The sequence below is a fragment of the Lepisosteus oculatus genome, chromosome 16, assembly GCF_040954835.1.
Source record: "Lepisosteus oculatus isolate fLepOcu1 chromosome 16, fLepOcu1.hap2, whole genome shotgun sequence".
In the NCBI taxonomy this organism is placed as follows: domain Eukaryota; kingdom Metazoa; phylum Chordata; class Actinopteri; order Semionotiformes; family Lepisosteidae; genus Lepisosteus; species Lepisosteus oculatus.
This window is the reverse complement of record NC_090711.1, coordinates 3,177,122-3,190,091: the sequence shown is the minus strand read 5'-3', so window position 1 is coordinate 3,190,091 and position 12,970 is coordinate 3,177,122. Positions and strand designations below refer to the sequence as shown.

General features: G+C 45.8%; 1 protein-coding gene across 2 annotated transcripts in view; it reads left to right on the top strand.

The window, feature by feature from the left end:
- The first annotated feature begins 10,249 nt into the window (after positions 1 to 10,249).
- eya2 (EYA transcriptional coactivator and phosphatase 2) overlaps positions 10,250 to 12,970 on the top strand; it is a 36,535-nt gene continuing 33,814 nt past the window's right edge. For both annotated transcript variants that reach the window (XM_069179407.1, XM_069179406.1), the window contains exon 1: positions 10,250 to 11,010. The gene's annotated coding sequence lies outside the window, so the exon portion shown is untranslated. The remainder of the gene's footprint in view (positions 11,011 to 12,970) is intronic.

The following is a 12,970-nucleotide window of genomic DNA, read 5'->3' as shown; positions in this document are numbered from 1 at the left end:
GAGCCTTTCAGTCCAGCCCAGCTGCGTCGGTACTTGTGCAGACGCACGTGCTTCTCCCATGACCCTCATGCTTCGTGTCTCCCAACACATTTAAAGGAGCCTGGCGGAAGGGAGAGAGGCCCAAGTGTTTTGATGTCTGTCTTGCTAGTAAAATTCAGTTTCTACATCGCACACTGCCACGCAGTGGGCTGACAGAGGGTCGTGGGCAGCCAGGGGAGAAGGGGTTACAGCCTGGGTGTAAACATAGCTGGACAAACCCAAAACCATCAGAGACAGCAAATGAGCCACCCCCTGACAGTGGTGGGACAGAGACTTTACGAATCTTAAACCCTGCAGCAAACACGTTGAGCTTCTCCAACTGCATCCATTTCCTAACCATTTATAACACCCTAGAGCTGTAACACGAACGTCTGTTTTTGTGTTTTCAAGCTCCATGGAAGTGGAGCTTAGGACGTGTTTGGCTGAGATACTTCATGAGGTTTGGCTGACCGGAGATAGATTTTGACAGGGACTACCCGAGAGTGCTTTTTAAAAAATATATACACATTTTTCGTTATTGAAAACTGTCTTATCTCAGCAATTTAAAATCGGGCACAGCCACGGTATCGGGCTGCTCCTGTTTTAAAGGTTTTATGATACTGTACCAACAGCTCGTGGATACAAGAATTAGACTCGTATAAAGAAGCCTACAATGTCAATTAAATGGTTTTGAGATTAAATGTCTTGTAGTAGTGGATTTCGTTTTAATACAGTATACGGCTTTTTTTTCAGGATTCAAAATTGTTTCAGGGCAGAGAAGGGGTAATTCAGTAAGTTCCCCAAGCCTGTTCTAATTATGTGTGGTTTTTTAGAGTGTTCCACAGACAGGGTCATAAACACATGGAGCAGGAGGCAGACCACAGGGTCGAGGAGCAGGGCTGCGTGGCACGATGTTTCTGTAGCCAGGACACATGGAAACACAAACACAGAAATTCACAGAAACCGTCCCTAATGTTCGGAGGCGGAGGAGGGGGTGAGACCGTAATTCCTTTGAAAACAGTGCTGGAGCAGAAAAAAAAAACAGCTTCAAAGGGCAGAAAGGCTCCAGAAAGAGACTTCTGAAGATCTGGAGCTCAGGGGGTTTGGGTAGGGGAGAAGCCGTTATAAAAGTTACTGTAGTAAATGTGCAGGGAGTCTGGCTTTTCAGTCTGGCTATGCTTCGCCATGGTGGAGGTGTGGCTACCTTGCAATCTCTGTCCAGGTGTATGCTGCAGTTATATTGAGCTTTCTCTTTCAGAGGATACAGAACCGAAGAGGCCCCGGCCCCACCTGAGCCCCCCCAGGCTGGCGTGTCCAGTGACGCGCCGAGGAGAGCGCAGAGCCCGGAGCCAGCAGGCACAAGGGCAGGAAACAGCACATTACCTCACCTGGCTTTCCCCTGGCTTTCGCAACCTCCAGCCTCCTCGGGCGCAAGGCACACCTGAGACAACAGGTATGGGTTACATCCAGCAGCTCTCCGCCTCGGCCCTTTCTCCTCCCGTACCTCATCCGTCTTTCACAGACGCTGGTGTCTCCCGTGCACTCCGGCCTGGGGATCGGCCATTTTCCCAGAAGGCCGAAGGGGTCCTCTCAAGAATCCCACCCCTTCCACACCCTCAGCCCCCCGGCCTCCTTCAAAACTTTCTTTAATAAACATTTAAGCTGCATCAAAAAGCAGTTTTAACGCGTTTCCTCTTTTATATCGTGGAGAAAACATGGATTTCATTTGGAGCAGATGGCTTATTCATGAAATACTTTATATTCAGACATAGGCTCTGAACAAGGCATAGACTGAAGAGATCTAGGATTTTTTCTGATAATTCCGTCGGTGTATTTATTTTACCTTTGCCAACGTGATGTGCTCATTGGAAGAATGATGAACAAGAGAGGCCCTCCGATGAGTTCTGTCTCTCCCCCTTGTTAACAAGGCAGTGATGAATTTTTAACGTCCTGGGGGGGGGGGGCGAGGGCAGAGGTGTGGGGGATGTGATAGTCCAGCTCGATATTAACACAGTGCAACCCACCCTGTCGGGGGCACCAGAAGCCCAGCCTGAGGCCCCTTCAGCTCCAGGAGAGAGCACAGACACTTCTGAACTCCCTGATCCACACAGACATATGTATCTCATGCTCTCTATTGATTTTAATTGCTGACACATTGTAGCATTGATTTCCGAGTCCTTAACAAATTGCATTGGGTGTGTAATATTCTTAGGATGCTTTTGGCTTTTGAAAACCTGCACATGATTACTACTAATACTACTACCATTATTTGGGAAAGTCAGTAAGTGCAGAGAAATTGTAAATTATCCACTAAATACATGTCACAGGATATGAAGATATAGGTATGGTAGCAGTTCAAATCAAGTTAGTCAATGCACTGTTCTATAGCCCTCAGACTGCTGAATGCACTGTGCTGTAGTCCTCAGACTCCTCGTGCACTGTGCTGTAGTCCTCAGACTCCTCATGCACTGTGTTGTAGTCCTTAGACTCATTAATGCACTGTGTTGTAGTCCTCAGACTCCTCATGCACTGTGCTGTAGTCCTCAGACTCATTAATGCACTGTGCTGTAGTCCTCAGACTCCTCATGCACTGTGCTGTAGTCCTCAGACTCATTAATGCACTGTGCTGTAGTCCTCAGACTCCTCAGGCACTGTGCTGTAGTCCTCAGACTCATTAATGCACTGTGCTGTAGTCCTCAGACTCCTCATGCACTGCTCTGTAGTCCTCAGACTCATTAATGCACTGTGCTGTAGTCCTCAGACTAAATTTTCACACAGCAAACAGCATTGTGAAACACTTGATATCTCAGCTTCCTAGTTACTTCCCTTGCTTGAGTGCAGTGTGTGAAACACTGAAACACCTGAAAGGTTAGTGACGTCTGCAGAAGATCTTCTGCAATGGGGGGGCAATGCCTCCTGGGACTCTGGCATGCGATCTGTGGGCCCTGTGCCCTGTGCCCTGCCCTGCCCTGGTGGCTCCTCCAGCAGCTGTGGGTGGCACAGTTTGTCTGCAGCTGCCTCTGACCTCATGCTGGGTGGGTGTCCTCTTGCTCGAACGGCAGCCAGCAGGCCCTGTTTCACTTCTGCACTCGTAAAGGAAAGCTATTGCTGTCTCTCTGTAGCGCTGCCAGGACAATGCTCTGTAATGTATCCTGCGTCTGCAATTGCAATTAGAAGGGGTTCGATTTTCTATTATATACGCTTGTGTTTGTGGTAGATAAATGACTGATTCGTCCAGCCGAGATTCTAATATAAATGCGCAGTAAAGAAAATGTACCATTGTGGTCAACACCTGCAAAGCTGGGACTTGCGTGGACGTGGCACAAAGAAAAAGTGGAAACAAGACCTGCTCCATTTCCTTTACTGGAGGAGAGATTTGGAAACCGAACAGAGCGAGTCTGGGGAAAATATCAGAAACATTTTGGTAGAAAGAAAGAATTGGGCTTCTGGCCTGGGTTTATGGCACTGAAGAATACAGAACGTTACATTCGCTTGTTGCCACTTCATAATTTCTCCCCAGATATTAAGCTTGAGGTTTGAGAAGCTGTGGGGAAAATTCCATACCCCTTGCGAGTAGCACACACACAGCGTAATAACACTCATCTGCCAGTAAGGGGCAGTGTGGAGCTGGGAGAGAGACTCATCCTTCACATGCTCTGTCGCCTCGTGCCGAAGTGCAGATCTGTTTCGGACTGTTAAAACTGCAGGTCTGTCGGAGGCAGAAGCTCCAGACACCGTTCTTACTCATAACAAAGTTTTTTTTTTTTCCTTAAAAAAACTTCGTGTGTAATCGTATCGGGGCCCCAAGCAGCAGAGGCAGGGCCTGATTCCCAGGGGCTGCCAGCGTATGTTCAGGAGGTGTCTCCGGTGAGGAGTCAGCCCCTGACAGGCCGCCCCAGGCGAGTGAAACTGGAGAGCAGAGCACTGCTGTAAATCAACACATCTCTCTCCCCGCCTGGGCACACGCCGGGGGGGGGTGAGGGGTTGGGGAGGGGGCTCTATTTCTGTACCCTTTCCATATACACACAAACACACACACACATGTGCATGTAGCTAACTGCTAGGTAAGCAACAGACAGCTCACTGCTCATTGCTGTATTCGATTTTTGTGTTTTTATTAATTAGGAGCTATTACATCATTTCTGAAGTGCTGTATATGAAACATGACTGTGCGTGCATAAAGACACAGAAACCAGGTATCTGAATATGCAGAAAAACACAGCCGGTGATAATTTTTGCTGCAGTACAAACAGTGTATATATTACAGATATTACAGTATGAAATTTTTACAGCTATAGGTGACAGATATAATATTAATGAACCTTTTTTTTTACCTTCTCCTAATGTATTTTTTTTTAAAGAGAGGTTGCCCACAATATGAGCCTAAAGGGTTGTCTCTTCAAAGGGATCTGGCAGTGATTAATGGAGCAGGGAGTCTGTTGTTGTTGTTATGAGTTGTGGTGCTGGAGATTTTTTTTAGCTCACCACCGAGAGGAAAAAGGAAGCCAGCCACAGAGTTTGCGTTCCAGTTCCCGTGCACTCAGAATCATTTTCATGAGATGTGTCTTGGATCTGTGGAGACGTCAATTTGACTACGATCAAGAGAAGTAAACAGATGTGATGGCGGTATAACGAAGCAAGTTGCATTTGGGGCTCGTCTTTGGTGTTTGGTGGAGTGGTGTTGATGGGTGTAATAACTGAAAGCTTTTTCTTTTTGTTTAGCCCTGTTTTCTTTGTTCGTAGAGCTATGTTTTACATCTTTTCTTTGTTTCCCAGAGCCACTTCATTTCAAGCAGATTATTCGGGGCAAAATGAATTTGACAATGCATGGGAGCACTTTCACACAACACCTCCCTGACCCTCTCTCCAAATGATTTCGGTTTTCACACGGGCTCATACCTCACAGGTGATCCCTGGCACGTTGGGCAGAGACAGCAAAAAGCCCGATTTCACTCAGCATATTTCCCACACTGTCTCTTCTGTCAGACAATGGCCGGGCTGTGTGAAAGAATTCCATTCAGTCGTACTGTCCCGGTGATTGCCTGTAAGTGTGTCTGACACGCCTCTCTGACACGGTGCTGGACGAGTCCTGCGGCCCAGCTCACACTAGTCTGCCGTGGGAACTGTGCAGCTCTGCTGTGAACCAGCTGTCCCACCTCTCTGGGACTGCTGCATGCAGGAAACGAGGCAGTGCAGTGCAAACTTTCAAGCCAGGCTGAAATTCTCACAGGAACGTTCTTCTTGAAGCAGAGTGACTAGAGATGACCTGGATTTATTAGGTTACATTGCTAAATCTCATAAATCAGGAGACATAGACTGCACTGTCACTCAGTCAGTCAGTCAGCCAGTCAGTAAAATATACGCATCCCCAACAGTAAGTGCAGATTATTCCAGCTCTTACTATCTAATTGCATGTGCATAGATACAAGGTTGGGAGAACAGGATGAATTATAGGAATTCATATTACTTAGCTCTGACCTTATTAAGAACTCATCAGTAGACAATAGCTACTTGATTGATAAATTAAACAGACATATGAATGAATAAAAAGATTTTAAGTTTTATGAATTTAAACAACGTAGGATCGTATAACGTGTTTTTTTTAAATTGGTTTTAGGTTAGGGTTCCCACTGTATTTAATTTAGGTCTTGATGGAGATAATATCAATGCTTAACTTAACTGCAAATCTTTTAAGGTTTGACTGAAAAAAACAGACTGACTGTAACAAAAAACATTCTTCTCCTGCCTCACAACAGTTGAATTGAATTAAAGGCTGGATTGCTACAGATCAACAGATCAGTCATTCGAAAAACACTTTTGCTGATGTTTTGTTGCTGTGGGGCTGCAGTTTAACGTTCACATTTTCAGCTTTTCTATCTGTCTAAATGACAGGTGTGTGAGAAGTGCAATAAATTAAAAATCGGAGGGAGGAACGACTGTGGGTGATTGAAACATCCTGGTAACTGACAGCCTGTCAGACGTGCTGCAGTTTTGCAGCGCTCTGTTTATGACAGCATGTGGTGTCAGGCCCCCGGGCCCTGCTGAGAGAGAGGAACTCTGCAAGCAGACCTACTGCAGCCCCGAGGCTGATGGGGGAAATCATAACCACTACAGCAGTGAGTTTGTGAAGAAGGCATGCAGGCGGAAATTGAAACAGCAAACGAAAGGTCTGTGAAACATCTTCTTTTAGTGCGTACTATGCTTGTAGAGCTTACAGAGTTGCACAGCAGGATTTGACTTACACTCTGTCTTTCCATAGAAAAGAGCAGTGGAGACTCCCAGTGAATTAGTCATGTGTTTTTTATAGCTTTCTACATGTCATTCTGCAGCAGTACCTGAGAGGACTGCATTCTGCAGGGAGCAGGGCAGCGGGGCCACTGAGGAAGGGAATATCTCATTGTGTGAGATTTCTCCTCCCTCTTTCGGGAGAATCAGCGGACTTGGCGTTGGGGACACCTTTCCCATACCGCCTTCTCACAGAGATAAAAAGGAATGGCCACGACCGCGGTAAAAGTTAAAAGTAATAAGAAGTACAGCTGAGGTTGAAGGTGTCTAGAATTTCTTCCCTAAAAGTGAGTTTATATCCAAGGTTTACGGTCTGGAACATCTGTTATAATTTCTGTTAAATTGAACTTTTATTACCCACGCATTAAAGCTACAGCAATGGGAAAAACACATGGTCACAGCCGATCATACAAACTGCAGCTTTTATGATGTCGGGTGAAAATTGAACCAAGGGGGGTCCTCGGCGTTATAAAATTAAGGAAATCATTTCCACATTCCAGCCAGTGAAGGTAATAGAATGGAGTGGGCAGTCAATGCCGAGAGACAGAGAGCAGCTTCTGAAAGTCTGGGGACGCTTGCTTCTGGACCTTTGCCCAGCGCTGGGGTACCCTAGGAGCTGGCCTGCAGGTTCTCAGGATGAGAGCAACTCTGCTCTTCCTGTTTTCTAACTGTTAGTAGCACTGCTGACATTCAGCATGCATTTCACGTTGATTTGCAGTTTCAGACTGGGGGTTGAGTGGTGAGAGAGATGTTTTATAGCCCCTCCCTCTATCAATGTGTAAAGATCTGAGTAAAGGTTTACTCTGCTGAATGTGCTACATCGGCTCTTTGACCACAAGTTCCCGGTATTTCTTTAAGACCGAAGGACACGGAAGAGCTTCTGTGCATTTTATTGTGCTTTCATGGAGGCTTGTAGGACATGCCATGATTTTTCTGGGCTTTGCCATGCTGTTGAATTAACTTGATGTATCCTTGATTCTTCCATGAGTCAGTGTGGGGCTCAGGTTAGAGCAGAGAGCCAGGGAGGCAGGAGGGCCTGAGGTTAGAGTTGACCAGAGAGGCAGTGTGGGGCTGAGGTTAGAGTTGACCAGAGAGGCAGTGTGGGGCTGAGGTTAGAGTTGACCAGAGAGGCAGGAGGGCCTGAGGTTTGAGCAGATGACCAGAGAGGCAGTGTGGGGCTGAGGTTAGAGTTGACCAGAGAGGCAGTGTGGGGCTGAGGTTAGAGTTGACCAGAGAGGCAGTGTGGGGCTGAGGTTAGAGCAGAGAGTCAGGGAGGCAGTGAGGTTAGGGCAGTAGGCCAAGGAGGCAAGCTGGGACTGAGGTTAGGGCTGAGAGCCAGTAAAAAGAGGAATTGTGTCAACGAGCGTTTCTGAGGTCTAGCGGTGACCAGCTGCGCAGGCAGGGCAGAGCAGTCCGCAGCTCACAGCTGAGGAAGAGGCTGGTGTGATCTCGCCGTGACACCGTGCTGTCATGCTGTGGCTAAGGACGGGGATTCTTTTTCAGTGACTGGCGGAAAACTCCAGACTCCGCCGACAAACACAAGTCAACAAGCCTCTGCTGCCTTTCTCACACAGCCGAAGAAGCCGAAACGCTGTGTTTGCTTTCTTCTCTTTTCAGCAGGGAATAAACCTTTAACTTGTTCCTCTGCAACTCAACAACACTGCAAAGGCGAAATACCCATTCCTGGGGTCCCCACTGCCCTGGAGATCCAGAGTTGGGACACTCCTAGCTCTGTGCTCTCTGAAAAGGGCTCCATAGACAAAAGGCTCCTTTATGACTGCAGCAGTGCATTTCTGGGTAACAATGGAATCGGCCCACCTGCCCTGCGAGTGAATCAGAGGCAGACAGGCCCAGCGGATCACATTACTCCGCTGTGCTCCAGATAAAATTACGGGACTTTTCCACGACGACTTTTCTGTTTAACAGGTATTTTTATTTTATTTCCTTAAACCGGCTGGCCGGTGACATGCAGACATAAACGCAGTTTATGGATATCGAGGCGCCAGAGTCCGTGGGAATGGACTGCAGCAGGGCTGGGCGGTTCTGGTTGCGCCGAGATACCAAACAAAAACAAAAAAAAAAGTCAAACAGGATTAAAAAGTGCATTTGTGATTCTTGGCCCTTAAAAGGATAAATGAAGGCACTCTGTCATCACTGCAAGTGCTACTACTACTACTACTACTGATGATGATGATGTCAATGTCGATGAAGAGCGTGAACTGGTGTCAACTTGCTGTTTGTCTTTGGAAAGCAAACAACAAGGTGGCGATGGAAGTTTGTCATAGTTGGCTGTTGACAAGGGGCCTAAGACGTCGCTCTTCTCGGGATGACAGTGTTCCCAACTAACCATGCACGGGTACAGCTACAAGCCACCGCGAGTCACCCTTTGACGTTTGAGTAATAGGGAGAGTCAAACCATAGCGCCTAGGGCTATGTAGGACCGCCTGTCCCACTCTCTTTTTCCCTTCCGTGCGCTCTGGAACCCGGGTTGCCAAGAAGACTCCCGTCGGCTCTCGGACGCGGCGCGGCCCGGCCCGGCCCGGCTCCGGCTGCCGCGTTGCGAATATGCTGCTCCTCCTGCTGCTTCTCTCCAGCTCGAGCAGGTTGAGCCACCGCGAGCCGGGCGCGCGTGTGCGGGGCGGTCGCGTCACCGCAATTAAAAAATTGGCGTCACCGCAATTAAACAAAAAAAAAAACAAGTTTGAAGTCTAATCTGCCCTCAAGGCTTAGGAGACTTTCAAGACAATTCAGAGGAGCAAGGAAATTCTATATATCTAGCTCAGGACACAATTTATAATAATAATAATAATAATAATAATAATAATAATAATAATAATAATAATAATAATAATAATAACGTTTATTATCGTCGTTGTTTTCACTATTATTTGATATTATAAATCCTGAAACGGAAACCTGAGTTGGAACATCATAATTTGAATGGGCTTGAGAACAAGCAGGAACAAACAAATTAGGGAGAACAGTCCTCCTCAACTTGTTTAATCATGGAGCGTTGCACAATGCCGGGCTTTAGGCTGTTCGGTGGTTTCTGTTGGGCGGAAACGACACATCGCGGACGGGCCGACAGGCCGCCGTGACTGTCTCTGCGCCTTCTGGGGCTCCGTCGGGTCACAGACTCTCCAGCATGTGTCCTCTTGCGCTTTCCTGCTGGAACCCGAACTGTAAATTGCAAATCCAGCATGATCGGCGACTCGTTTTAGGGGCTTGAAGGGACCGAAACTCTTGCGAACGGCTTGGTATAGCTGCCCAGCACATTTCAGGAAGTGCGAGTAACCCGAGAGTTTGTGTTGCGTGCACAGTGTTGTATGTTTTCCCCCTTTGTTCTATATTTCATGATTTGGGCAAGTAAAAACAGAAAATGATCCCACCGGCGGAGGTTTCAAGACGAACACAAATCGTCTGGCAAGAAAAAAAAACACCTTTATCGTGAAGGTTATAAAGTCATGGCAGGTGCTCTTAGCAAACGTACAAATGATTTATCGAATTTATCCTTTGTTGTGGATGTTTATTGTAAGGAAAGCAAGGCCTGCGAATCCTTCTTATTAAACTTTTTAAATGTAATACAAGGATATGAAAAACCTGGTTGTTCGCGATGTTTTTTTTTTGTTCCTGTTTAATTCTTCAACCAGTTGTTATCGACGGATGTGTTTGCACAATGCGGCGATCCAACACACAAGGGTTACACACATTAAGGGCTTGTTGTGTAAAATAGATGTATGCAATCGAAATCTCCGCTTCAAGGGGTTAAATGAACGTCATTAGAACTCTCGCTGATAAGGTACAATTCAGACAAAACGTGTCAGTGCTCTGTGGGCCCCATCGTCTGATAACATTCACTCCAGCTGTGGGACTGAGAAAGCGCTCGATTCACTGATTGCTCTTTAGTGGGGTAATTATCTGGGTGTCGTTCAATCGCCTGTCTGAAGTGCTAAAGAGTTTGTCAGCAGCGTTTTTAAGTGGCTAGCCAGTGGTCAGTCTTTTCACCTCTGGGTAAACACCGCTGTCGGGGGAGCGCTCAGTCGATCAAGACGCGAGGGGACACCGGGAGTGTCCGGAATGAGCTATCCTGCACCTGGCTTCGGCTCTCGAGTTGGTCAGGGGGAAGAGAAGCCGTTATTATCTCATTAACTGTGCGCTGCACCGCACTGCACTTGAAGCGGTCGCCTCACCCCCTCCCCTCCCAAACTGTCCTAGCCGCCACCCTCAGGGAAAGACGCTCGCACCCACGCACGACGGTTCGGGGGGCTTTTCAGAAGAGGGGAAGGACGCGGAGGGAGCGAGGAGGAGGAGGGGGCTGGGTCTGGGGATGTTATTTAGCCTCACCTCCCCACTCGCCAAACCGCTCCTGAAGGTGTGTTCGAGCTGCGCCGCCTGCCTGCGGTCTATCCGCCGAGCTCCGCACGGATGCGCTCTTGGAGACGCGTGAGGCGTGAGGACTGACGCGACACCCACAGCCACTGAGCTCAAACCACGAAGGACGCGTGAAGCGCCGGGTCACACCTCACGCTGCGAGTCGGTTCAGAGCTCCTCTTAGACGCAGTGTGGTTTCGGGACAGGAGTGGACGAGCGACTGGACATCGTTTTTGGACACGCTTAAGTTTCCTGCGGAGGACGAAGTAGCGCCGCGTGTCAGCGCCGCTCGACCGAAGGGACGAATCACCGAGGTCTTTTTCCTTCTGGATTATGGTAAGTGACATGTTTTTTTTATTATTATCGAGGCACTCCTAATGGAAACCATCACCAAGTCACGCAACGAAGATCTGTATGTTTTCGTGGATCGGTTAAAACAATATAAAAGAGAACAAAGACTAAAAACCGACCTGTGGATGGAAAAAAAAAACAGAATAAAACGGACCCGAGTCCGTCTATTATCTGGGAACAGTCCAAAAACCGCTGTGAGTCTTCGCCGAAAACTTCACGTTTTTCAACCGTGCTGATTTAGAGACGACTGAAAACCGTTTCTCACCCTGCCCCTGACGTTTTAGTGTCTGTAAAAATTCTTCGAACGACACGAAGTAAATAATAACAACACATGTTAAAAAGTACTCGCAGAAGTTCAGGCCAATCAGAAGAGGGGCGCAGGAATCATTATAGAGGGTTTTTGTTAAAAGCTTACAAAATCTTAAACGTGCTGTAAAATCTTTAACGTGCTGTAATGACAAAACATTGAACGTGCTATAATTTGTTATACTTAATAACAAACAAAATATCCTTAACTAAATAACAACAATGATAATATGCAGGCTATGAAATAGCGTTGTGAAAACAGTCACATCGCTGTAGTTTGCCAGATTTGTTTTTCCTGAAACAATGCTGTTTTGATCATTTGAATTTCACATTCTTTCTTAGGATCGATTTTATTAAATTAGCTCCAGTTTGGCGTTTGATCCAGATTTTCAAATTTATTGCGGGGTCTCGAAATATAAACTGCAGTGTCATTTATTTCCGTATAACTTAGTCTCGTGGTTTTGTAAAAATACCTGCTTGATCCGTTTGACCTTAATTCTATCATTTTAAAATTTTAGCTCTCGTGTAAAATTAGGGCTATTAATACTGTTGCGTGTATATATAAGAAATCTTACGCAAATACATTATCTTTAAGATTTTTGTATTTGCGTACAGTAAGATTACTTGAGCCTCGTAGGTATAAATTATTTTTCAGAACGGTGTAATTTAATTTAGCATTTGTTACTTTTTGTAGGAAGACCTCCAATACTATTTTAATCTCGGCTCACGGGCAAAACAAGACTTGTGATGTTTGATTTGAGACAAACATATAGTTCATTAACGTTTTCAGATGTCTTGACTCTTAAAAAGGCAACCACGCCTCTATACAGTATACATCCGTGTACCATTGTATAGCTAAAACATGATAAATACGCAAATAACGTAGGCCTATATATAAAACATATTTACAAAATTTACCGTTAATTAAAGGAAACTATTTTAGCCCGAACGATAAAAAGTCTAGTATACTGAATGGAAAACGAAGAAAAGTTAAAAAAAACAGATTTTTTTTTTTACCAGAGTTCGTTTCAATAAACCGCGAAATGATCAAGTGGTCACGAACTATTAAAACTACTTTTACTTTCCTAACGAATTCCAAATATTGACTGGGAGAATTACTGATGTAATTGAGCATTTTGTGATCCCTTAAAAAATGATTTTGAATAAGTCTTTTACGAATTTACTAAGCGAAATAAACTTGCTCGGATTATTGTGAATATTTAATAAAGTGTGGCGTATAACATGTGGCGAACCAAGTTTCAAAAATATATTTAGAATTTGTCTTTGAAGACTAAACCTTTAATAATGCCTCCAGAAATTAACTGAATACAAATGCCTCTTTATGGTTTAGCACTGTAGAGCCTTTGTCCGGGACTATATAAATTTCAAACTGATTTATAAAGCTTGAATAAACACTCAGCTTTCAAGTGTATTGAATCGGGCGCTCACCAGGGCAGTCCCTCGGTGTAGCTCCTCGCTAGTTTCACAAGTACGGGATTTTAATTTAAATATAGCTGAACTCTGAGCAGGGCACCAATGCGTGTATCTTGGCTATATACTGTACGGCGAAGGCCACACAAGTCAGTGACCTGAAATGGTGACAGCTCAGTTTCAACTAATCAATTAAATCATTTGCAAA